General features: G+C 41.0%; 1 protein-coding gene across 4 annotated transcripts in view; it reads left to right on the top strand.

Moving 5' to 3' along the window:
- The first annotated feature begins 4,810 nt into the window (after positions 1-4,810).
- Positions 4,811-27,946, top strand: part of DAB2 (DAB adaptor protein 2) — a 49,471-nt gene continuing 26,335 nt past the window's right edge. For 2 of the 4 annotated variants that reach the window (XM_039244275.1, XM_039244272.1), the window contains exon 1: positions 4,812-5,032. The gene's annotated coding sequence lies outside the window, so the exon portion shown is untranslated. Of the gene's footprint in view, positions 5,033-27,183; positions 27,286-27,946 lie in introns of all 4 variants that reach the window. The other 2 variants (XM_039244273.1, XM_039244274.1) reach the window with 2 other exon arrangements.

Here is a 27,946-nt window from a genome sequence, read left to right as displayed (position 1 = left end):
AAGCCAATGTCTAAAGACCAATGGCACCTGCTTCCTCTCATCCTTGCGGTTCTCCCCAATCCACTTAGCTCTCATCACTCAGAGAAGGACAGAATGAGTATGCTCTTGAATGCAGGAGAACTCAGTGTTCCTCAAAGGGTGGTACCCAGGACTATAGCATCTGAATCACCCAGAAGTGCTAAGTAAGCAATCAGATTCCCAGGCACTTTGTGCTCCCCACTGACTCACTCATATGCCTTTCCAGTCCCGGTCTCTGGGGCCAGAGCCAGGAATTCACCCTTGTCAAAAGCTCCCAGAGTGTCTACTGAACATTCGTGTCGGAGAACTATTGTTCTAGAGGCCAGATTAGATCATGAGAATGCATGATGAATACTCAACTCACTTTTGAAAGATATTGAGGAAAACACCTCAGTGAAAGTTACTTTTTTATGTTTATTTTTGAGAGAGAGAGAGAGAACAGGGGAAGGGCAGAGAGACAGAGAGAGAGAGAGAGAGAGAGAATGGGGCAGAAGAGCTGAAGTGGGTTTCTCACGGACAGCAGAGAGCCCAATGTGGGCGGGGCTCGAACTCATGAACCTCAAGATCACTACTTAAGTAGAAGTCAGACTCTTAACTGACTGAGCCACCCAGGCACTCAGAAAGCTATTTTACAGATTTCCTTTATAACTCTTCTCCTTCACTATCTTAAAATCATTTGGTGTATTTAAAAAAAATTATGCCAACCTGTGTGTATACCATTTCACTTAGATGCACAAATGTAATCTCTATGTATCTGTATACAGGCTATTTCATTTCTTTTCCCTTTTTTCACAGTTCTTACCCCGTTTCCTCCCCTGTCTATTCTCATCTCCATCAGGTCCCTAGTAATCTATAATGCAATTCAGTCTCTAGTCTCCCTTATAATCACACACACACACACACACACACACACACACACGGATAGGTGTTGCTTTTTGTATTATTAAACAGAAACATATTTTACATTTTTCTTTATCATATTTTTCTCACTCAACAATACCTAATAGAAATCCTTCCATAGTCCAAGGCTTAACTCCAATTTATTCTTTTAAATGATTGAACAGTGCAGGTGAATCAGAACTGATTCGATCATCCCCCTTATTGACAGACAAAATTGGTTCTGAGGTTCCTACTATGGACAATGCAGTGATTAACATATCTGCTTTATTTCTAGGGAAGATTCTTATTCATAGGATGGATAACTATTTAAGTGTTGGGTACAATAATAATTAATATTGGCGTTTTGTATCCTTATGCATTTTTATTTTTAACAACTCTTTTCAAATTGCTTTCCGGATAAGATGTTTAAACCAGTAGTTCATATGAGTATTCTTTTCCCCCTTTACAAGTTCTTGTTATAAAAGTTTATACTGGTAGCAAAATATAATTAGTTATATAAATTTATCATATTGAATTTTTAAAGTCCTTCACTTTAAGCATTCCAACTTTTCAAGTACCAGTTGAGTTTTACCAGTCCTACACATCACAAGCAAATATAAGCATTGAGTTCTGAGGGGCTGTACAGGTATAACCAAGAAATAAACCAAAGCAACCAACAAAACAAAACAAAAACAGGTTGCCTTCAGTAAGACTGCCCTCCAGATATTTTCGATTTTAATTAGATCAATAGATAGATAGATAGATAGATAGATAGATAGATAGAATAGATAGATAACAGGAAAAGCCTCTAATATTTGTCATGCCTTGCTAACAGCCAAATCTGGTAGGGTCAGTTTTTCTGCATCTGTAAATATGCAGGATAAATCAAGGTCAAAGAACATTTTCTGGGAACAATAGTTATTTTCTTCTTTGTAATTTTTGTATGACACTGACGAGGAAAAAGAAAAGATGTGACCTTGCTAGATCCATAAACTTTAACCAGTCCTTGTTCGATTAAAACATCTGGATGTGTCCAGCAAGGCACCAAGGTGCACCTATGACCAAATCCAAAGTGCTATTTACAGTCCATGGGAAAGGGAAGGATTCAGAGTGGGATGTTTAAGGGAAACAGGGCAGTAGGAAGGGGGACAGAAGAAGGGCTAGAGAAAGGAGAGAGAAAGCATCAGGTCTGTGAGCTAGAGCAGGGGGGAAAGCAGCTTAATTATGGAAGAAAAGACACACACATAGGATGGCTTGCACAAGCAGAGTTGCTGTGGAAGTACATTCCAGAAAAATCTTAAGAGATTACTTTAATAATAAACCATGCATTCTTCAGCAAGCCATCACGGGATTAACTACCCCTTTCCTAGGCTGGGAACACAGTCGTCAGGTTTTTTTTTTTTTTTTTTTTTTCCTCCTTCTCCCTCACAGACAGGATTTCTGCAAGGGAAAGTCGTGCAAAGACCATAGTTTTTCAAACATTAAACTTTGCTCACCTTAATTTTCTAAACATTAAATTTCATTGGTGATCAGAAAAGACCAGTGAAGCAGGGTTAACATCTGGGTGGGCTTGGGTGTGAGTCTCCAGCTGGAAGGGTGTTCATTTTAGGCCTACTGAAAAGAAACAGCTTCGAGGGGGCAGGAGACTGTGTTCAATCAGAGATAAAAAGGGTTAAATTTATTTTCATACTTTTTTTTTTTTCTTCCTGTGAGCAAGACACTGAATTAGTGCCAGAAGCAATAGCAGCACCCTAGAGATATAAACGTACTCTTCAGATCAGAGTTCTCTGCTGTGGACTCAAGATTTCTGTGTAAAATGACAGAGCCGTCTATTTTAGGCTGTATGTGTGAGCCCACTGCTCATAAATGGACTGTTTTCATCAAAGTCTTCCCTTGAAACTCCAGCACACTGCGGATGAAATCATTTTCTTCCTCTCGCTCCTTAGACATGCCCCTTCCATTCGGTAGAGCAAACAGAAGTTAATAGTGCTTGGTAAGAGTCTTGATTTAAAAATATAGGCTTGGGTAATCACTTCCGAGTTGAGAAAGTATTACCTATTGAGTAAAAAAAGAAGCCCCCCCCCTTTTTTTTTCCTGAATTGCTAATGCCTCTACTTACCTGAAATCAGCCTCAGTTTTGGGGGGTGAAACCATCTTTTTGGACTTCTGGGTCTTAGAAATAAAGCACTATGTCCTATAATGTACCAGAATTTAAGTTCTCTGCATAAATGTTATAAATACTATCCTAAGCCTACGTACCTCTTATCATTCACAGGAAGTCCTTTTTTTTTTTTTTTTTTAATAATAGCAAATTACCTCAGAGCAACCTTGAAAACTGTCAGCACCACCTTCCCCATTCCCGCACCCTCAGGTATGAGGGGATGAGAGAGGTGGCAGAAAGAGCAGAGGCCAGGAGAGGAGGTGTTCTCGATGTGGCAAGGTTGTGCCAGTCTCGGCCCCTGACTCCCTGGCAGTCCCAAGCCTGACCTACTTGAGAGCAGGAACTGCCCATCACACGGAGCTGCCCCAAATCACACAGTGGCTTTGCAGTTGGGCTAGGCTTGGACCACAAAATACATCCTTGGTGTCCCATGAGCCCGATTTGAACCCTCAGTTTCCAGAGGTAAGATGCAAATCCACTGTGTGCTGCTTACTCAATGAAATCAATAACCCCTTCTCATCCAGCTCGTAATTTGGCACTTTCACATTGAGTACACGCTGTCTCCGACTTTAAAAAAAAAAAAAGGAACACAGACATGCTTTTCACAAGAACAATTTCATAATTCTTAAAATAGAGTTGCTGGGGGATATTGGACAATTGCTCATCATTTTAAAATATGGAGAAAACGGGGCGCCTGAGTGGCTCAGTCGGTTTGGCGTCCGACTTCGGCTCAGGTCATGATCTCACGGTTCGTGGGTTCGAGCCCCGCTCGGGGTCTGTGCTGACAGCTCAGAGCCTGGACCCTGCCTCTATTCTGTGTCTCCCTGTCTCTGTGCTCCTACCCCGCTCGTGCTGTCTCTCTCTCAAAAATAAATAAACATTAAAAAACTGTTTAAAAAAGAAAATAAAATATGGAGAAAATGAATTCCCAGCTTGGTAAGGTTCACTAAGTTAAGTATGCCATCGAATGCCTTCTGCTGAGCACAGAGTATCTGTATTTTCAAATGTTTTTCTTATGTTTCATATTTTTCATAGAAGTATAGGGAGCAGCATGGAAATCCGTGCCATCATGTTACATGTCTGCACACAGATGAACACGCAAAGGGAAGTCAGTATATAATTTTTGTTTGGTGTCCGAGACTCAGCTTATTTAGACAGGTTATGTAGAGGTGAACGTTTTTGTTGATACCGGTTTCATAGAGTATTGTTTCTATATCTGTATATCAGGGGCCACGTCATGCATAAATACAGTATGTTTCACATGTACACACACATATTTCCCACCAGTTTAAGTGCCACCCACATAGACATGCCTGTAAGGGGACAATCACACGCTTCGCTGTGAACAGCAGATCCGCGCTGGGACCCACTGCCTCTTGCAGGGAAGTCAGGAGTAAAGGCAGCCCTTTGTCCAAAGGGACCCAACAGGTTAGGATGACTTCGTGCCACATCACTGGAAGTGGCAGTCCGGCGAAGGAATTTGTGAAATGAAGGTCGGGTGGATCCCACCCCTTTCCTGCGGAGTTTCCCTTTCCTGTCCTTATGTGGCCCCCTCGCCTGCCCCGCGGCCCCAGCTCGCGAGGCCGGAGCCCGGGCTGCACCCTCCCCCCTCCCTCTCCCGCGGGGCTCCGCGCCCCCCGCGATCGCCCCCAGCTGGCGGGGCTCGCGAGCCAGGGCAGCCGGGCGCCGTGCGTGGCCGCGGCTCGAGTTAATAAACAGTTAAGTTTGGAAGACTCAGCAGACACGTTGAGGGGGAGTTACCAAGCCCAGGCAGCAAAAACATCCCGGCGCATTCCTGGGGAGTCCTCGGCTGCCAGCATCTGATTAGAACCATATCTCGCCGGGAGTGGCCGCGCGGCTCCGAGGCTCCCCGGCCGGCGGCTATTTAAGCGCGGCCCGCAGTGTCGGCTGCGCGGCAGCCTGGAGGCTCGGCACCGGGGAGTCATGCTCGCTTCGCGGAGGCGCTAGCTGGCCGTGAGTAGCCTGCCTGTCCTTCTTCCCCGTCGCTCCATTTTTGGCGACCTCCTTCCCCTCCTTTGCTTTGCCCCCCTTGGGGTGCAGATCTGGGACGGGGAGGGGGTGGGGGGGGTCTTAGAAAGGAGACCGTAGTTGGGGAAGCAGCGGTTTTGTGGCCTGACATCTGAGGAATGCTTCCACGGAATGCATTTACCTTTGGGGTCGGGCTCCAGATGTCCAGCTTGTGACATTTAACAAGCGCCTCCTTTTGTGTGCGTGTGTGTGCTTGTTTAAAAGCTCTGTCGGCAGCCCTGGTAGGAGGCCGGTGTGGCTGCTGACCGCCTAATTAACTCCTCCAAGGGTGTTTATTTTTGCCGTGTGACGAAGGCAGGGAACCTGGTTTGTGGCCCCGAGCAGCTTTTTCCTGGTGACTGACAACGTTCGGTATGAAAATGTGAACTTTGTCTTACACCCGCATTCTTAAGAAAGAATCTGCCCGAGAGACTGAACAAACTTGTTTTAAATCCCCGGAGCGTTTAAAAGGTGTTGGCCTGCTTGCTGTAAACCGGCTGGAAAGATTAAGGAAGAATTCTAGAAAAGGGGGGAAAAAAATGAATGGGTTAAAACCATGGAGCCCCAGTCAGCATAGCGGTTTTCATAGCATAGAGCTGACTCTGTTATTTGTTTCTACTTCCTTTCCTCTTGACTCAATCCCTAGCCTGGAATCCCTAGCCTGGAATTCAGGTCCACAGTCAGTTTCAGCAGGGAGCTGTTTTGAGTCCAAAGGGAAATTTAACTGGATTAAAAGCACTTAAAGAATCTGGATGTTATCTCCACCCCATTCCCCCACCCCACCCCCACCCCACCTTTTCCTCTTTCTTTTTAGTTTGTGTTTGGAAGGAAGAGAGGCACTCTTGTAAAATGAGAAGAGCAGAAATAAGCTTCCAGACACATGGAAAGACTTAAAAATTATGGAGGGGAGACTTCATGAATAGTAAATGTTGTTATTACACTATAAAGTGACTTAATGAAAAAATTTCTGGCTCTAATCAGGCAAAGCAGAGGAGTGGGGGAGAAGGAGGTAAGACAAAAACTAACTCAAACAGAAGTAATGGCTGAAGAAAGAAGGCAGCTACAAAAATGCCTTCAAGATGTCTGATAAGGCTCTTGGAATGGCTTTGATGGGATATATAATAGATCTTCTTTACAGGCTGGAGGTCGGCTCCCCCCAGCACAGGAGCATCTACTGGCTGCTGGGGAGGGAGGAACTAGCTGGGAATGGGGGGGCGTGGAGGGAGGGCATCTACCAAGTGGCTCTGCTCCATGCTCCATGACATCTCCATGCTTGCTTCCTACACCAGCAGGCAGACCACGATCTGGGGCTACTGCCCCGCCCACCCCAGGTTCTGTCCCTCACTGAAGGGCAACAGGCCTCAATGACATTTTAGGAAAGTTTATTGCCTTGGGAATTTGGAAGTATTTGGGATTGAGCTCTCTTTAATCTTTAGGGAAGGACCTTTTTTGTCGAAGCGATGTGTGTGTGGCAATAAACAGTGCCACACTTAATACAACATGGAGTGTGCAACGTAGAGAATGTCCTAGAAGAAGCACAAAGGAGACCTGGTGGCCTTTTCCAATGCGTATTTCTGGGACTGATTACTTCTAAATTCCTAATCAGTTTCCCCTTGAGGCAGACGGGATTCTTTTCCCATTGGTGAATAACTTAACTTCCCCTTCCCCTTCCCACTCTCATCTCTATCCCTTCTTATCCAAATGACTGTCCTAGAAACCAGTTCTGCTTAACCTGTACCCTCCCACGTTTTAATGGGTGCCTGGGACGAGTCGATGGTAGTGGAATGTCCTCCAGCTTTGAGCTAAGACATATACGTCATTGCCATTCTCAACAACTTGGACACAATCGAATCTTCACCTCGAGGATGTGAGAGAGGCCACGGACCCGTGCATGGCACTTGTTAAAAGCCTTGTCTAATTTGCTAAGAGCCCACATTTCCACCCAAGACTTTTTATGATTTTAGATTCAACAAAAAGTCCAACTTCCTGTGCATTAGGTTAATTTGGTGACTTGTTCCAAAAGATTGGGCGGATCTTAGTCTCCATTTGGGTTGAAGGGAATTGTTCTTAAGACACTTGCTGGCATGAGGTGGTACAAGGATCTCTGGAAGCTTCTGACCTGATGGGCGGGGGGGGGGGGGGAGGGAGGATATTTACTGGCCTGCTTGGCCATGCCTCAATTATCTGAAGATTAAGAGAGTAGGAAGATACAGGCCTGGCTGAGTGGCTCCTGGCAGCAGGAGGCTTTGTGGGTACATGGCCTCCTGGCAGCACAGTAAACATAACCTGCTTCGTTTCCCGTTCTCCCCTGAGCCTGAGCTTCTACCACTGGTATTTTCTACCTGAGTGGCTGTGAAGGCTCCATGTGTTCCTCTCCTTCAGTCTCTCCTGCCTGGAGGATTTAACCGATGCTTTTCTCAAGGACAAGCAGAGGTGCTGAAATACTGGAGAAGCCTGCTGAAGACTGAGCTCTCCCATGTGTTCAGTGGCCCTCATGGTCATCAGAACACACCTCCCTAAGTGGGAGGCTTGAAAGCACAGTGGTTGGGGAGTTTCAGCTAACAGGTCCAACATGCCAGGTTTTCTGTCCTCCACACGGAATCAGCATGAGAACTACACTGGCGACATGAAACACCTGAGCACAGGATGTGGTCTTACAGGATGCGGTCTTTTAAAATTCTCTCTGGTGCTGTGTGTAACTCTAAAGTTGAAGCCATGCCACTGAGTTGCACAGAGGTAGGCCAAAGTCTCCTCTCGGTGAACTAGCCGTACCACTGGTTAGGCGTGGTTAGTGGAAACCTAACTCACGGTAACGCAGCCTGACAGGATTGCATGAATCAGGAGGCAAGCGCGCCATCAAGTCTCCTCTTCTACAAAAAGCTGCTAGTTTCTGATGAGGGGAGGAAGTGATGCTGAGTATGGACACCAAGGGCTAGCGTTCATGCCAGTCTCTGCCTCCTGCCCAGGGCAGTCAGGTAGTGGGTTGAGAGCATGGGTTCTGGGCTCCTGCTGCTTTGCTTCAAATCCCAGCCACACCACTGTCGCTTAAGTGACCTTGGGCAAATTGCGTAACCTCTCTGTACTTAAGCATTCTTATCTGTAAGAGTACCTACCCCAAGTTTTTGGGAAGAGCATTAATCTAATATGCTTAGAACACTTTTTTAAATGTTTATTTATTTATTCTTGAGAGAGAGAGAGAGCAGGGGAGTGACAGAAAGAGAGGGAGACAGAGAATCCCAAGCAGGCTCCATGCTGTCAGCACAGAGCCTGACGAGGGGCTTGAACTCATGAACCCTGAGATCATGACCTAAGCCAAAATCAAGAGTCAGACTCTTCACCCACTAAGCCACCCCGATGCCCTTATGCATAGAATACTTCATTCTGTTTGACTTAGAAATGTGTATTTTGTTTTATTTTTGCCCCCTTAACCACTGAATTCTGTGACTCTGTGGAAACTGAAGGCAGAGTGGAGAAATGTCTTCATCAGAATAGGGCTCTGCTCATCAACCTGAAAAATGTTAATCATTCAAGCCCTTCATGTTAACAAAGCTGGTGTGTTTGCTGAGCTCATGCTAGGCGAGAGCAGACAGGGAGCTACTCTCAGTTCTCCGCCTGGAAGCCTTCAGTTTGGTTTGGTCAAACTGACCTCCTCTGGTCTCACGGAAGTCTCCACCCCCTCTCAGCCTCCCTGCGGAGAAAGAGCAGTTCTTCCCCAAGTCAGCATTCTACTGGAAGGAAGTGGGAAAGGAGGGACCACTCATACTAAACTGAGTGACTAGGCTAGAAATAAAGTCTTCCAAGTGTGTGCGGCCCCATCCTATCCTTGTCCACATAGTTGGGCAGGTTGCCATGGTTACTCCCCTTCCCGCATCCTTCTCCTGCCCTGGAAGGAAGCCCGCCACTCTGGGGCAAGCAAAAGCTGAACAAATTGCTTCCTGGTCTAATAATGGAAGTTGCTTTTTTATTGAGGTAGAGCCTCCTGTCTACCTACCTCACCCTTTTCCTCTTCTAAACTTATTTTAATCTTACCACTTAATTGTCTAACTCTTAAGTAATTCTTACATCATCAAGGTAGCCAAACAGTAAGGCTTACGAAATTTCAGGAACATAGGAGCTAGCTGTTGGCTCAGTACTGAAAAAGCTTGGCAATTTTTCTCTGCTACCATAATCTATATGAGTTAACTGAGGTGAGTGACCTTTAACTGCCTTACACTAGTGAGAATTCTGAATGACTTGAGCAAGCAGAGTGGTCAGCTGTAAGCAAGTTACCAGAAGGCAGAATGAGGAAGCATGAGGGCTGTTGCTTAGATTTTTAGGTAACCACAAAGTAAGGAAGCAGGTGGCATAGGAACTAACAGTCAGGGAAGAGAATTTTAAAACACTGTTCAACCTGGAAGAAGTTTGGGTGAGGGATATGTGGTTTAACAGTTTCTCTGAGTAAAAAGCTAAAGCTACCGTGTCTCTCTCTAGCAATGTGATGCAAAGAGTCTGTTACTTTGAAACAGACTTAGATCTCTACGTGATAGAGGAAACCCATAAGCTTTCATTTAAAAAGTAAAATTCATTGAGTCTTTCAAGATTGGACCTTAGTTACCTTGGTGTGTATTTCACAGCTAGAGAGAATTCTCTAAGATAGTAGTTCTCAAAGTGTGGTCCCCACTTCAACATGGGCATCATCTGGGAGCTTGTTAGAAATGCAAATTCTTGGTCTCCATCCCAGATCCACTGAGCCCAACTCTAGCAGTAGGTTTCATCAGGTGATATTTCAACCAGCCCTCTGCGTGATCTGAGTAACTCACAATTCATTAATTTTATAATTCAGTTGTTCAGTGGAAAGCATAGCAAAGTATTTGGATTCCTGCAGTCATGGAAATAATAAGCAAAGCATATAAACATAGCCCAGCTTAACCGAATCTTAGGACGCAAAAAGATGAAAAAGGACAGACCTTGACATTTTTCCTACTATCTCAATTATTGCTTTCTTGATCCTAGGAAAACCGATGTACTCCATAGTTTTATATTACCACCTCACCTCCAAATCCTTTCCCCACTTTTGGGTTTTTTTTTAAGGGCATAGTTAATCTCCCTTTATTAGGAAACTGTCCCAGTTACTTCTTTTAAAAAAGATTCTAGTAAACTAGATCATTACCCTTGGACCAGATGGTTTTCCCTAACCCATAAAACTTTTTATTTTGTTTTTCATGCAGTGTCCAGAGTGCAGATGAAGTCCTCTCCAATTGGTAAATGAATCTACTGCACTTAGTTTTTATAGAGCTTTATGGTTTATAAAGTACCATTCCATTCTCCCATTTAACTTTCACTTCAAATAACATAGAAAAAGATCTCCATTTCTTAGCTCAAATATGATCAGTACATATCAGCTTGTCCTAGGTCATATCTTTAAAGGGGAGAGCCAGGACTCAAGCAGGAGTCTTTATGATTTGAATCTTGATGAGTAAGTACCTAGTATGTTAATCATGTTGCTAGCCTGGCAATGGAAGAACTCCACGGGAGTGGAAATCTAGAAGAAAGTCTACATCACGTGAAGCAAAGAACATAGACTCTGGACCTGCATTGGAATGGCACCATTTCTCAGCCATGCTGTTCAATGTCGCTGACCCTTAAGCTGCCTCACCCACCTTGCAGAACAGCCCTAAGAATAACAGATGTTAATCAGAGACCGATGTTTAGCAGAGATCACATCTTAGACTGAAAAATGCAAGGGTGTGATCTAAAATTAGAGAGTTGGAACTCTGGTTCCGAAGAGGTGGCACTTGGTTAGAGGGTAAGAGCTTGGATTATGAACGGTAAACGACCATGTCCACCACTCGCTTTGCCACTTAAGAGATACAATGTCTGAGCTTCATTTTCTCCATCAGTAAAACAGGTTACCGCAATGTTAAAGTTAGTGGTGAACTCATAAAAAAAATACTTTCTCAGAGCCATTGCTTCAGAAATACCCCTGCTCCAGAACCATAATTCTCTGTATGACAACTAAGCTGATATTTGGAAAATGTTCTGGCTTTCATTTTTTGTGACCTGTAAGCAAGCTAAAATCTAGAGACGAATACATTTCCGCTGAAAATTAGAAGATCTTCTTTCTTGCACACCTTGAAACTATTAAATGTGAGGGTCAACAGGAGATTGTGGCAATGTTTCAGAGACCAGTATATGCACACAAATATTAACTCCTAAGGTACCACTTGACCACTTGAAAGGCAGGACCTTTCAGACCATTCAGTCCTCCTGAGGTCTAGAGCTCAGCCATACTCAGAGAACTGGAAAGTGATGTGTGGTTTCTATCCACTAAATGTGTCCATATTGGATAGAGCTGCCCTCCTTGTTCAAAACATTTCACACAAATGACCTCACTGATTTTTCATACTTTATGTGTCCTATTAGGGGCCCAAGGCCTGTTTTAATCTTCTGGAATATGTAACACAGATGCTAAAGTGCTTTTTATTATCATTTATCTCTTTTTCATGTGCTTGAACATTTGTCAGCGGGCTAGGACAGTTATATGAAGAATGCTGAGCTATATGAAGAATTGGGCTTTGGGGCACAATGTTAATCCAGATGAGAAACATATAACTGACCTCTAGATCAGAAGGTCAGAGTGGGAATGGCACACATAGTAGTTGCTCAAATGCTTTATCTTTAAAAGAAAGTCTCAGATGTGCCTTAATTACATTAACACTGGGTGGTGGTGGTGGTGGTGGTATTTCCAGTTTTGTGTTTGGGTTTTTTTTTTTTTTAACCTTTGCTTCTAAAGCTAAACATCTTAATTGCAATCCTATTTTTGAAGTACAAAACAAATATGTAACTGATAGAATAGGCTCTTCTCTGCACAGCTGGTTGATGATGAGATTTCATACCAATTTCTGCGTGGACCGAGATACAGCTGTAACTGAAGATTTTTAGAAACATTCACAGACTTGACCTGAAAAGGTCATTTTATTCAGTGTCCAGGCTGCCTTCTGAAGGGTACCCTGATGCACAGATGCTTGATTAACTGCCTGCTAACTTGCTCTTTGGGATTTCTGATTTATTTAGCTTGTCTAACTTTCTCAGTGACCAAAAGTTGGCTGTCATTGAAAGTTCGATGATAATATTTACCCAACACCTGCTAGCACACACATAAATGCCAACAGTGGCTGCCTGTAAGAAATTTAGGGAAAAAATGGCATCTACTCAACTAACCTATGGTTTTATTACAATTAAGTGACACAGGTAGGACCCCGAGAAAGAAAAGGCCACCTGTGTGATAATGGACTTGGCTTTTAAAGGAATGGTAGAAGTCAGATAGAAAAAAAAGCATTTTCGACAGAAGCACGTAAACAAATTGTGCAGGTGTTATGTCCAGAGATACAGACTGGCCAGTGTGACCAAGAGAAAGTACAGATGGCAGACAGGGAACTGATGGATTAGGAAAGGAGAGATAGATTGTGCTGAGACATAGATATAAGGACAAGAACTTAACTCTATATTTGTTATGCACTAGATCTTGTTAAATCAGGAAAAGAAAATGCTGACTCAGATGAAGTAACCTAGCTATGTTGGCGGAATGAATTTGCACAGAGATTGTTTAGCGGCTAAAGAAAAGCCTATATTTCACGAAAAATCAGCAAAGTAGAGAAAAGGTTCGCCAAATTGAATATTAAGGAGCAAATGGAAGATATATATTACCCCTGATGTTTTAAGTGCACTGCTCTTAGTCAGACTATATGGGGCCTCAAAAAGTAGGAGCTGACCTCAGAATTTCATTGAGTTGGGGAAAGAATTCTACATGAATCAGAGGGCAACAGTAGGTCGCGGCAAGTGTATAAAAGTGGTCTGCCGGTGAGAGGTCAGGGAAGACTCCCCTAAGGCAACACACCTTGAGTGGACTTTGAATGACAGGCAGAAATTGACACAGGTGAAGGCAGTAAGTATTACAGGTGAAGAAGGCAACACAGGAAGGCACAGTGTGTGTGTGTGTGTGTGTGTGTGTGTGTGTGTGTGTGTGCACGCCTCTCTGTCCAGGGCAAATGGAAAGGATTAGCTCTTCAAGGAACAAGTCTCTGTCTCTGTCTCTCTAAATATAGATAGATGATAGATAGATAGATAGATAGATAGATAGACCTGATTAGTACAAAATCAGGAAGGCCATGACGTCTAATAACGTATTACCACAAGAATTCAGCCATTAAAGTAGGTCAGTTACAACTAGTCCCTTACAACGTAGATTCTCATGGGACCCTTTTGAGAAAGTGAAGGAAAAATTCATTCCACAAAGAGTTTCTTTACTTCAAGTATTCTAAATCTATTAAAAAGTACCTATGTTATGTGTATAGAAAATAGCAAAATAACACTGTAATATGAGTTGGCTAATTGTGAGGGAAAAGATACGTGATATAAGGAAGTATAGCTTTTTTGGAAACGGGAACTTGGGGTGGTGATGAGGCAAGAGTAAGGAGAAATACTGAAAATAATTTAAAAAAATTTTTGATGGGGAGGGTGGAGGCGTATGGACATAAAGGGTAGTTATAGAAAATAGAGGGCCGAAAGTTTGCCTGATTCGGTAGACATGTGAACAGTCCAAGATAAATCTTATCTTCATTCTAAACTATAGATGCTACTGTCAATGGATCTGGTAGGTAAATCCAAGTACCAAATGAATTCTGTAGCTCTGTTTCCAGAGAGTATACAGAGATACAAATGTCACCTTTCTATATGACAACTGTTTAATAGAAACAATGGAGGAAACTGTTTTGTTTTAGGATTTAGACCCTTACACTTCATGCAGCCAACAGTTGCTTAAGGGCACACCATTTGCACCAATTATAAAGTCCAGTTTTTTTAAAGACTGACATTGTCCAGGTGCTATCAGATACTCCCTTTACAGTGCTCTTGTAACCAGACTCTGCCACTTAAATAACCAAAGCTATTTTGGGGGGTGACTCTGGTTATACTTTCATAATATTGCTTCATTAAATTTGTAATTCAGTAGTTTTGCCTGCTCTGAAAGTGACACCATTGTACTCAGAAAATCTGATAATTAGGAGTTTGATTCTAGAATACAGAGGCTCATGTCATTCCTGAATTGCTTGCTTTTCTGAATGACAAAGCTGAATGCCAAGTGAGCGTAGCATTTCTTTCTGGTGTTGATGAAAATAATGTTGATTCAGAAATTTGGATAACTTTTCAGGAAACATTGCTGACATTCATTTTTTTTTAAGTTTACTTATTTATTTGAGAGAGAGAGAGCACGAGAGAGACAGAGAAAGAGTGAAAGTTTGCATATACAAGCAGGGGAGGGGCAGAGAGAGGAGAGAGAATCCCAAGCAGGCTCTGCTGTGCTGTCAACCCCTGACTTGGGGCTTGAACCCATGAACTGTGAGGTCATGACCTGAACTGAAATCAAGAGTCACATGTTTAATGGACTGAGCCACCTAGGCACTCCCTGACCTTCTTTAATAACCTAGTGTATCCAAGATTCTTTCCTCCCACTGTCTCCATCACACAGATGCTCTTCCGGATTGTAATATGGTTATAGGAGACTCAAACATTGAGTGTAAATACCCTCCATCTACTAGTGGTTTAAGAAAATGTCATAATTTTAAAACTGTCTGTTGAAGAGGACAATTAAACCCTTAAGACAAAATTTGCATCTTTCCATGGTTGATATAAATAAGAAAGCAATTTATATGGGATTCCTTGAAGTAGAACTAATTTTGCTCTTTTTAAACATTATTAATGGCAATGGGACTTTCTACCTTCATCAGAAGCATTTCCTCTAAAAACCTTAGCACCAGATAGAGAGCAAACTGCGGATTGATGGACAGAAGGGGGTGGGGATGAGCCAAATGGGTGGTGGATAATAAGGAGGGCACTTGTCCTACTGAGCACTCGGTATTATATGTAAGTGATGGATCCCTAAATTCTACTCTGGAAAACAATATTACACTATATGTTCAATAACTAGAATTTAAAGAAAAATTTGAAGAATAAAAATAAGTAAATTAGCACCAGCTGTTTACTAATCCTTGCTTGATTTCACTCCCCTGCCTATATTGTAAGCCCCTTGAGAACAGAGACACAGCTGTTTCATCAGTATCTGTATAGCACAGCACAGCGCTTGACACCCAGTAGGTATTCAGTAATCAATAACCAGATGGCCAGGTGAACGAATGGCAAGGTCCTCTCATTTGCGATATTGATTGTAAATTATTATAGAGTAAACAAAATGAGAAACTTCAGCTTGCCTTCTCATCTATTGGTATAAGTAAAACAGTTCTGTGTCTTTTTTTTTTTTTTTTTTTTCAATTTTAAGGTTATTTGTAATGAGCAGCATCCATATGTTCCTCTAGTTTATATCTGCTCAGGGCCTGAGAAAGGCAGGCAAGTTGTTACTGAAATTCTCCAGATGGTGTGGTCTTTTCAAGTCCTTGGGTTAACTTCTACCAATGGAGTATTCATCATGTCTCATTATGGATCTGACCCAATGGGTGTAATCACCTGGCCAATAGTTATTGTAGTGGTGAATAGCTTTCAACCTGATAACTTCACCCAAGGACAGCTTCTTATTCTCCTTCTGTTTCTTCTTTTTAAGATAGCCATGAAACTATTTCCTAAAAAAAAACTAATAAAACTTGAGAAAATAGATGAAACGTTTGGCTCAGTGCTGGATAATTAACATTATCCCTTTGACTTACACAATTCCTGCCAAAATCAAAAGAAACTGAGTTTTTTAATTAGCATATGCTGCTGTAATGTAGGTAAAGATGTGATGTCCATTAGGCTCTTTAAAATGCTTAAACTGGGTTGCCAATTAGTTGCTGTTGCATGGACCCTACTGGGTCCAAGGAAAACCTGTCTAAAAACCAACAATAGACCATATACTGATCAAGTTTTAAAATCCCATCATAAAAGATTTTTTTTAAACCCTAGAGACTATTTGATTCAAAACTTACTGTTCACTTTTTAATGCATCGGGAATTTTTCTCGATAGCTTTGTATAACTGAGTATCAATGAATGACGTCCAAGTCAATAGTGGTGGGCAGGATGCTATATGCTTCAGACGTGTGCATATTCACTTTGTAGTTTCTCTTAGCTTTTGAGTTTAATTTCATGTGACTTCTAGCGAGCACTCATGATTCTATCTCTAGCCTGAGGTAGACTCTGGATTTATCTACACTATAAATATTGCTATCTGACAAATTAGCTCGTCTCTACGGAATTTCATTTTAAAAATGCAGTAAGGCACGTGTCACCTTGATTTCACTATTCTAAATGCATAAGAAGCAATCTGTTTCTCATTCTACTTGCCCCTTCTTAACCAGCATTTCCTTAGTATTGACCTTTCTAGGCTTCTCAAGTTATGTGGTACACATATATAAAATGGGAAAATGTCATATATTCTGCTTCAAACCAGGAGCTCTAATGATGTGACTGTGAGTCAATAGCTGCCTTTTATAAAGGATATTCCTTAGGTGCTCACATTTCAAAATGCCCATTCACTTATATAAGCTTTTAACAAACTGACATTATGGGAATTCTATTTTTAGGATAAAATAGATCTTAGAATGAAGGCTGTAAGACAAAATGGCCTTTGATTCTTTTTTTAAAAGCCACCTTTAGGAGATTTGGTTTATTTGAAGTTTGAGGGTCACTGTGCATGATAGCTTGGCAAGATGGGATAACCTTGGATCTGACATTTGAGACTGTTAGACCTTAACCTTTCAATTAAAAGGCTTTGTTTCCAAAATAGTAGCCAAGTATGTAAATGAAGAAAAAAAAACCCTGGCAGTGTTGAATCACTCAATGTGGCAAGTTCATGTAGCGATCACACTACAAAGCTGGGTCACTCTTTAATGCCATGACTCCATATCCAGATTTGTCACCTCCCGAACCTCCATACCATTGCTCTAAGCCTCAAAGTCTTTCCAGTACCGTCTAGACAAAATACATTCCTGAAAATTCATTCTACTCCAGTTTGACCCACCTTTCAACCTTTTCCCCTCCTATCAGCCGGCGAGGGTCCTGTATTCTAACGAACCTGACCTAAATATCCTTTGCTCACTGCTATCAATTTCTCTTTCCTGAAAGTGTTTTCTGGATCATTCACACCTCCAATCTGAAGAACCAGTTTAATTCCTTTTCTTGTATAATTCTAAAACAAAAGAAGTTGAGAGTATATATATTGAGAGCATAAACTTGTGGGGCTTTTTGTAGGTTCACTGACTTTTTTTTAATGTTTATTTTCGAGAGAGAGAGAAATAGAGCATGCTGGTGGGGGAGGGTTAGAGAGAGGGAGATGGAGGATCTGGAGTGGGCTCTGCCTGTTGACAGCAGAGCGCCCCATGCTGGGCTCGAACTCTTGAACTGGTGAGATCATGACCTGAGCCACCCAGGTGCCCTGTTACTTTTGCACTTCACCTTCTCCCCTATCAAGTAGGGATGATGATCCTTCCCCCATAGCACTAAACAAGAGAGTCTTAGCATCACAGCTGGCATATAATAAACATCCAATAAACTTAACTTATAAAAATATGGCATTATATCTTCTGTGTCTCTAAGAAACCTGTATAAGCCGCCACTGATCCACTCCTTTCTATCCACTCTGCTCTCTCTTTTCCAGGACACTTATCACCTTCTAAAAGACTATAATCCATTTATGTGTTTCCCTGCTAGAGGGTAAAGAATAGATTCTTATTTTGCTCACTGACATATCCCAAGCTCTAGAAGAGTACCTGGCACATGGTATGGAGCATAGATTTATTACATGAATTAGCCTGCACTCAGGGGTAAACTTTGTTTTCTGTCTCTGAATTGTAGTGGTTTTGAGCAGAGATAGTTACCAAACCCCATATGCTCTGAACAAACAAACAAAAGAATAATAATTTAAAAAAAAATTAAAGCTGTCAGTATTTGAAAGCTTTTATATTCCTTTTAAGGTAATTTTTTAAACCTTTTAAGGATATTTCTTAAATGGAGGTGCAAATGTAGAATGAAACTTTGGGTAGAAAATCTCAACACTGGAGAGATCGACCCTCAGAAAGAAATTTTAATCACATCCATTTCTAATAATTAGCCCTAAGAGTAGAACTTTCTACTAAGGAAACTTAGTCCCTTAATGTTTCTCTTACTATATTCTTTGGTGAAACTCATTATCTACATGTTTCTATAGATCGTTAAGGAGTACATCCTAGATTTTTAAAAAAATAAAATTATAGCTATAAACATTCCTAATTTCAGCTTTTGCCATACTAGAAGGGATCTATGGGGAATAGAAGGGCTTGATCATTAGTTTTTTGGGGATTTGTTTTAACCTCCTTGTCTACAATATTGAGTCTTTTTAATAAAGATTGGATTAGGAACTTAATAGTGGCTTACATAGAAGACTTGTCTTTGCATAGGGCTATAGAGTTCAGCTAAGGAAACGAATGATCTAATTACATTCTGTGATGCTAAAAAATACCTACATTATAAGACTAGAAAATAGCAGATTCCACCATACATCTGTCTAAACTTCAAGGACTAGCTCAAGTTACATTTATTTAATGACCATAATAGGGATCATAAAGAGAGGTTACACATGGAACACTTATCTAATCACCTATATCCAGCCCATGTTTTCCATAAGTATTTAAGTGTCAATTACTTAGCAGGCACAGAATTTTGCAACAGGTCATTACTAGTTCAGAGACTAGACAAGATTGCTCTAAAAGTTAATGAAACATGTTGCTTAAATAGTACATTTCTTATGAACCAGGAAAACTCCCTTTATAGTGAGTCATTGATGTTGACATTCCTGTGTAGGCTAACCAGAAACCTTTTTGTAGTTCAATAAAGATATGAATATATCATAATGGGCCAGGAGGTCTCAGCAGAAGCTCAGCAAAGTGGCACATGATAAGCAGCAATCGCTACTAGTTCATCTTATGCTAAACTATAGACCCACATGGCACCATCATGTTTTATTGTCTTTAAAAAAGCCAGTGGGAATGGTATGCATTTAAGAGGCCTGGAAGAAGGATGAACTCTCATTCCATCTGCTTATTCTGGAAAAGGCCCCTGTGGTAAGTCAGTTTTTGTTTTTTTGTTTTTTTGGGTTTTGTTTTTGTTTTTGTTTTTGTTTTTGTTTTTTACCAACTTCTTGTTTTTAAAGCAAAGGCCTGCCCATTAAGATACATGTGTCGCTGAGTGCTAGGCAGGTTTATAAGTAATAACTTAATGCAAAGGAAAAATACTTGACACAATTTTGAGCCAAAGCTCTGATAAATAGAAAACATAATATACTTCAAAAATTTTAGCACAACTGTTAAGCAATTGTAATCTCGTTACTAACTTAAAACATTTATATCTAACATGGAAGCAGTAAAGGGTTACCCAGCATTAGATTCACACAAAAGCTGTCTGCAGCTGGAGATGATTTTGAATAACAGATTTTAAAGGGCACAGACATAGATCCAATAAATGAGTCTTTATAGTCTAGAAAACCAACGGAACTAGATTGTTGTAGTATATAACTTTATCATTTTAAATAAGTTAAGCCCTTTTGGGGAAGTAGCAATTCCTTTGGAACCATATGGATTAATGATTTGTTTAGTTAGTTCATTTATTTCCTTTTAAAATATCCACATTGAGTTGTTTATCAGACTAGCAGTATAGGTTTATAAGAAGCAGCATATTACATTTACTATTACTTCACAAAAATATAAAGTTAAGACACTATTTTTTTCAATCTTGTAGAATCATAACTAGATCAAAAGTAAAACAGGAGTGCCTGAGTGGCTCAGCCGGTTAAGCGTCAGACTTCGGCTCAGGTCATGTTCTCATGACCCATGCGTTCGAGGCCTGCATTGGGCTCTGTGCTGACAGCTCAGAGCCTGGAGCCTGCTTTGTCTCTGTCTCTTTCTGCCCCTCCCTGGCTTGTGCTCTGTCTCTCTCTCTCTCAAAAAAATAACTAAACATTAAAAAAATTAAAAATATGAAAATATATATTCTTAACCATGAGGGTTAGCAGGGCCACCATCATTCTTAGAAATGAAGCTCAGTGCCCTGTTGGCTGTGGCTATCTTGCCCAGCTAGAGAAGATCATATCAGATGTGGAAGTGTGAGCCAATGGCAAGTCTCTCCTGGAAGGTTAATGCCAACTCTAAGGGGAGATTGGACACTAAAACAAAGGAGATATTCTACTGACAAGACCACCTAGAACCAAGAGATAACATATTAGGTTAAGATAAACTGATCTTGTGTTGTGTCTACATAACTAGAAGGGCTTTTTTTTTCATGGTTTTGGTCTCTGTATAGACACAGAAAAAGAAGTTCTGCCTTTCTGTATACAATTACTACACACACTGCAGTTTTACTCCTCTGTGCTGATGTTATAAGGCGGCTGGAGTCTCTCCTTTAAACCCTTCAAAACACAGCTTGTCTCTGAAACATGAGTTGCAGAAAGGTATAGAAACACTCAAGCAATGGCTTTGAGGATTATATAAATGTGGGTCTCTGCCTGGAAAGGAAAACCATATTGGGATTTAATATAATTCAGCCAGGCTATTAAAGAAGAAACCAAATATCAGGCAGTGTTTCTTGTACCAGTTTCTGGAAGAGGAAAAGTTTAAGATTACCTGCTTGCTTTTAAAGTGCTCTGCAGTAGTATAGCATAAAGTAATTCTACTAGTGTATGTGGCTCTTCGTTCTTACTTATGTTTAAAATGCAGATGATCCTAAGTAACACGCTTTCTTTAACCCTTCTAACATCCAACATAGACTTTCAAGATGACTGTTGTAATGGACTGGAGTAGAAAGTGGACTGTGTGTAACAATTAAGATTTATATGTATCATAGGTGAAGGCATCATAGGTGAAGGGCCCAAACGAATATACTATTGTATCCTAAAGTCCACATGCTAGGTATGCTGCACATCCACTTTGACTTAGTTCAGAATTATTTCATATAGGAACAAGAAAACACAACTTGATACTGTGTGTTCGAGGATACAAAGTTAAGATTCATTTATATGATTTAGTTTAAAGTGAGCATGGAATAAGAAAGAGGAGTTTGTTGGGTAGCTACCCTAACTTGGGAAGAATAGGCATGAAAAGAATGAAATATTTGCTGGTTAGTTTTGGGTGAGTATATATATCTGAGGAAAGACTGTTGGAAAAAGTATGAATAGTGTCAGTGTATTGGCTTAGGAATCAAATGGTACAGTGACAGTCCTTTACCCTCACCCTGCTTCATTAGCTTTTTGACTACCTTTTCCTTCAAGGGTCAAGCATAATATCCTCTATACATTTAAATGCCAAATTGAAAGTAAAAGCCATAGATTGGCTATGCTTTTGTACCAGTTCCATACTGCTTCTCTTTAAATCACTGCCCCACAGGCCCTGCAATAGAAAATTTCTAGAGGCTTCCATGTTAGTGTTATTTTTTTTTTAATTTAAAACCCTAAAATCGTTCATGTAAACTCTTCATTCTTTAGAACACTCTCTTACCTTGCGTTTAGGATGAGAGGAAAGCAGAATGAAATACTGTGTAATAGTACACAATAGAGTTCTTCTCAATTCAGATTTTAAAACTGACTGACTCCATTTGCCCATTCCAGTAATCTATCAACACTTCAGCTTTTAAAAACCTTATTCCTTCCACATGCATTTTTTGGCATACATTCTGGTTACTACCACTTCTTAACTAGAAAAAGCAAACTGTGCAAGGGCCCCTGCTGTCATTGTCACTGAGTGTAGCGCCCCTGCCTTATGACTGCGCCTTGGTGCAGGCTACTCTGCCACCACTACAATATGCTGGGTTTTCTCCACTAACGTGAGCTCTCAGTGACTGAAGCAGGTGCTGCCATGACTGGCGCTGCAGGAGTGTTTCAGTGTGAGCGGCTGAGGGAAGTGCTCAGCAGAATTCCACCACATCCCACATAGTGCTCTCTGCATGCCCACTGGCCACTGGACCAGTGAGGCTGCCCAAAGCACGGAAGTATCTTCCTGACTGGCTTAGATGGGAACCCTTACATTTCAGCCCAGGTCTTTGGTGTAAACTTCTTACTGAATAGCCATTCCTCAGGCATTAAGACTTTACCCTACATTCCAACCGCCTGCACACACATCTGCCCCATGTTGACCACTTCAGTCCATTGGCCATTTCCCAGAAATGTCTTGGCTTGCTATACAAATTTACCCACCAGATTGCCAGTTACGTTTGAGACTAAAGTGCAAGGCGTATGGCCCTTCCACCCCACAGAAAGCCATATTATTCTCTCTCCCAAAACAATGAATTCCTAATAGCCTTTCCTCAGAATTAATGGGAATCACTCATAGCTGATTCCATAGATGACTTGTTATCTTTCTTATAGAAAAAGCAGCAGCTAATAAGGCGGTTCATGATGGTGCTTAGTATTATAAACTTGATCAAGGATGCAGTCATCACCTTGCCAATCTCTCCTCCCCACATGGCTCTTGAGGTATAAGCACAAATGGAACAGTAGAAGATAAGGAAATAAATACCAAATCATTAGAGGAATCAGGGCCCAGTAACCTCCATATGGAGAGCTCTGATAAATCTGGGTTGAAGTACATTGTTCACTAGACCAGAAACCCTTCACTCTCTTTTCCATGTCCAGGTGTGTCTGCTACATTGCATTGCCCAGCTCACCCGAGATATATAAGCACACGTACCATGGCTAGTTGAGCCACATCCAGATAGTCACTAGTATCAGAGGTACCATGGCAGAGCATAACCCAAATGATCCAATGCCACCAATGTAAATTAATGACAGAAACATGATCTTCAAACCTCCAAAGTTTCAGTGTTACTTCCTTCCCTCTGTAGAAGTGAGTGAAACGATAAAGTCGGATTCCCGTTTTTCTTCTCTGTTTGGTCTAAACTAGAGGAGGTCATGTTCAGGAACTAGTGTGGAATGATTAGCTGGGATGTTAAATTTGAGATGGGCATACACTCTAATGTCAATTAATCCAATTCCAATCTTCATTTGTCCATGTGCCCAAGAATTCCACATGGTCAAAAGGCCACAGGGATACTCAACACTACATTCTTTCTGAGAGTCTCAATAAGTGTAAAGGAAAGTTCTAGACTCAGTGATAGTTCAATGGCCAGCTTTTCCAAAGGCAAGAGTATCTTGATTATGAATTTACATTTTCTTCTCTGTCTAACTCTGGAGAGTTAAGCATTCAAACTGAAGAGTCATTGTGCTGAAACAACTGAGTAATATGATTGTAAAGTTGAGCATAAACTTGATACTTCAGTTCAACTTGTGAACAATTTTAGACATTCCTAGTCTAGAAAATGGCCCTCATCTGGGTAGCATGAAGCTCTGTTTTAAGCTTAAACTCTCCTAAACACTATTTTGATGACTAGTTTTTAGGCTCTAGTAGAAGATATTCCTAATAAAAACTTATTTTAAAAACAAAAAGGGTGTGGTGGGTACAAAACTTAGGAGAGGTCATAATGAGTCAAAAATATTGAAAGTCTCCAACTTAAGAAGTCAAACTTCCTATCATGATTTTTTCAAAAAAGAAAAACATGAAAAGGCCACACATTGAATAGTAGACAATGTACTGAAATAAATCTGAATCCTTTGATCTGTGAGTTGCATCTCAAACCTTGCCAAATACTTTCTTCCAAGCAGCCAAGTTAACATTAATAAGCCAGTTTGACCAAAGAGGACTCCAGCTACGTAGGTTAAAAAAAAAAAAAAAAAAAAGAAAGAAAAGAAAAGAAAAAAGAATACAATAGTAATGTATAATTAGATCACATAGAATCCTTTTTTGTTTTTGGTTCAGAAAACATACATGAAATCCTATGTTCAAAACTATTCTGCTAAGCTGTCTTCCTGTTCTTTACTTGATATATCTACCAAATGGAAAGTATTTTTGGTTCCATCTGTGTGTAATGAGTTTTGGACAGTCTTAAAAAATACTTAAACAATACCTGACACATACAATCTCTAGGAATAGGACAGTACAGCCTCACGTTAGGATCTAGATTTCTCCTGGTACCAGCTCTATCCCAACCAGCTGTTTAACAATAGACGAGTTATGCATTCTCTCTTGACCTCAGTTCCCTAATCTTTAATAATAAAAGGGTGTGACCAAATTATTCCCTAGGTTTCTTCCAGCTCAAAACTAACCACATGGTATTTCTTTAAGGAGACATAAGGTCATGGATGTAGATGACTGGAAATCAAGCTTGTCAGTACATTAGAATTATCTGGGAATCTTTAAAATATATTGGGGCCTGTGTCTCCTTCCCCAGAGATTTGGATTTAATCAATCTGGGAACAGTTTGGACATCTTTTTAAGAGCTCCCCAGTAAACATTCCCCAGGTGATGGGAGGTAGACCTTCTAAACTGCTTTTGGTGATGATGTAGGTTTGGATTTGACTCAGCATCTCTGGGTGACACAAAGTAGGTTCAAAACTCAGAGTTGAACAAGGGTGAGCCTCCCACTGACATACTCTCTCACCTTTTCACCTAAGCCTTGGTAATGAGACTACTACATCCCTCTAATGTGTGCACGTGCTAGCTGTGTACTTGTTGTTCCTAGTTCTACAGTTGTGTAAGCATTCGCTGTAGAAAAGCAATGCTGGGTACAACTTAAGATTATGCAGGACATAGTCTGTAAGATGTAGCGTTGATTTAAGTATGGCCACCATTTGCTAATGGTGCTTCCTGTATGTTGGCACGGAGATGTCTACATAAGTTCTTACTGATTTCTTGTAACAAATCTGCAAACAATATTCCCATCTTACATAAGGGAGTATTCGATAAGTTGCCTCAAGCCACAGGGCCAGAAATGGTGAAAGTGTCTAAGACCCACAAGTCTGAAAGCAGCTATGCCATCACACCTCTACCCACAATTAACTGTATGGGGAACTCTTGGCCTGACTTGGCTCCAAAGAAAGGTAAAGGCTTCTCGGTTCAGTACTCTATGTCTTACATACAGCATCCTTCCCAAGGGTTAAAAGCAATGAAAAAATGGTCTTGGTAAATGCCTAACTCGTGTATATTTCCTTGACTCAAGTGTGTTTGGTTACTGAGGCCTCTATAGCAGCGTCAGCACTTACAAGAAAATCTTCTAACAACTCCTTTTCACTATCCATCAACATAGTCTCATTTCCCCAATTACACAAGCTGCAAAAATCTTAGCATCTATTACACTAGGCCTTTGCAGAGCAAAGTAAGCCTTCCTAAAAGCATAGGCATCCAAGCAGTTAAAGGAGAAAGGCTTGACATCAGGTTTCAGAAACAGCCTGTCTTTGCTGTATCATTCTGGCAACATACCTTACTCTCAAAAGGCTACTTTGAAAATAATGATGGAGGCAGCTTGCTGCCCTCTTGGACCCCGAGATCTGCCTTAGAGGTTAATATTTCACAGGTGCTAATTCAGTACCTCAGCTGAGACAGGCATAAAGTTCCAAAGGACAGGAGATCATATTTTCTGACAAGTACAAAGTACTGGACACTCTAGCAAAGATGTTTATGTTGTTTTGTTCTGGACTCTTCTTAACTCTTGTTTCCTGTGTCTATTTTATGTTACTGTTTCTGAAAAATTAACTGTTAAAGTCAGTGGGATTATGACTTTAAAAGTGGCTTATAAAATACAGGTTAAAATCAGTATGATTTAAAAAAAAGAAAGAAGAGCAACCGGCATCTATAGTAGAAAAGATAACATAGACCATGTTTCATTTTGAGCCTAGCAACTTACTAGGGACTGATTTTGTTTTACTGAGTTCATTAACTTACCCATAAAATAGACACATTGTTATTATTCTTATTTCACAGAGCTGTCAGGATAAATGTTTCAAGGGTATGGCAGGTTAAATGTTTGTCCCATCCTCCGTATCACTGAAAACAGATTCTCGACCATTTGTGGAATGGGGCTACCATTGGGTAGGTCCTTAAGTTACTCCTTTTACCAGCGTTTTGAGACCCACCCAAGCAAATTTCTCCCTGTCCTGTATAATTAGGATAAGATCACCTGGCACACTTGTATCAGGATATTGCGGAGAACCCTGGAATCGTTAAGCAGTATCATCGCCGATAGCCATGCAAGCCCAGTGATGGAAAGGGTAAACGAGAATAAGGAGGCACCAGCCAGACTTCTCCCTACACAAATCTGTCCTTGTATTGGACACCCCAGGGTTCTACATTCTTGCTGTCTTGCATGAATCACTGGAAGAGCTAAACAAACTAGCAGATTTTTTTCTTGTGCAAGGGATATACTTGCCATAAGATGACTCAGGCAGTCTTCTGGTGTACATTTCTCAGAGCTTTCTCAGAAACTGAAAAAGATGTTGCAAGCCCCACAATCTCTCCTAGTCATGTGATTCTTGTGCCATGGAAAGGGGAAGTTCCTGCATTCTCTCTGGGGGGCTGGTGTTAAGTCCAGAATCCAAGTTATAGAGCTAAAATGGAAGCTCATTTTCTTGACTTAGTATACGTTTCTTTTACGACTTTCTATTCTTTATTAGACCTTAACAAGTATTGAAGAATATATAATAGCTTTAGATCGCTCTCTCTTTCCAGCTGTATCTTCTTATTTCTCTCTTCAAGCTCCCAGTAAAGGAAGCAGCCCATCAGCAAGAACGAGAATCAGCTAGATTCAGATGGGGAGCTGTTCATGGGGCCCTTTGTATATGTTTTTGAGCTTTAATTTTTAATCCCTGCTTTATGATGATAACATCCTTTGTGTGTGTTTCCAGATTAGTTTTGTGCTTTTGGTCAGAACAGTTTCTGGGACTAAACCCATGAATCAGAAGACTGTAGGCTTCCTGGGTGTCCTATATCTGCTTGTTCCCCTTTATGAAACCTTTTACTTTACTAGAGCTTTAAAACAGAACACATAGACTAAGGCAATCTAGACAATTTTTTTAACAATGCCCTAGCTTGGGAAAGTAATCAAAGAAAATAATAGGGCACCTTTTGGGCCTCAGATCCCTTTTCCAGCCCCAATCCCTTTCCAAAAACAATTCATTATAAAACCTGCTGGAGATTTTACGAGAACAATGGGCAATTCTGTAACTACGTTAGAAGGACTATCCATCTGAGTTGGAAATGTTTACATTGACTATTCTCTACAGAGGGGCCTGAGTCTAGAAGCAAAATTTCTTCCATCTACTGCTTGTCAAACAGCAGCTTGGACATTTGAGGGGTTTGCTTTTACACCTTGGGACAAAACAAAGGTAAATGTTTATCACTCTGGTATATGTGATACTGGATGGATACTTTTATGAAAATATTTTCAAAAACCTCTAACATTTCTTTATAAAGGAATTTATCTGTGAGTCTTGGGCATTGGGGCAGAGTGTACTCTCTGATCATTTGAAGAAACATGGATACATTTTATTAATTTTTTAAGCCTATTTATTTATTTTGAGGAGGAGAGAGAGAGAGAGAGAGAGAGCGCAAACACACGAGTGGTGGAGACGCAGACAGAGAGAGACAGAGAGAATCCTGAGCAGACTCTGCTGACAGGGCTTGAACTCACGAACTATGAAGTCATGACCTGAGCTGGTATCAAGAGTTGGATGCTTAACCTATTGAGCCACCCAGGGGTCCAAAATATGGATACATTGCTTTAAAAAATTTTTTTATGTTTATTTATTTTTGAGAGAGAGAGGCAGTATGAGTGTGGGAGAGACAGAAAGAGAGAGAGACACAGAATCCGAAACAAGCTCCAGGCTTCTGGAACTGTCAGCAGACAGCCCCACATGGGACTCAAACCCACAAATCTTGAGATCATGGCATGGGGAGAAGTCAGACGCTTAAGGGACTGAGCCACCCAGGCGCCCCCAAACATGGATACATTTTAAATGGCATGGCCTACAATGCAGACCTACGTTT

Source organism: Hyaena hyaena, unplaced genomic scaffold (assembly GCF_003009895.1).
Source record: "Hyaena hyaena isolate Hyena2069 unplaced genomic scaffold, ASM300989v1 scaffold_236, whole genome shotgun sequence".
Taxonomy (NCBI): domain Eukaryota; kingdom Metazoa; phylum Chordata; class Mammalia; order Carnivora; family Hyaenidae; genus Hyaena; species Hyaena hyaena.
This window is presented reverse-complemented; position numbering and strand designations above follow the sequence as displayed.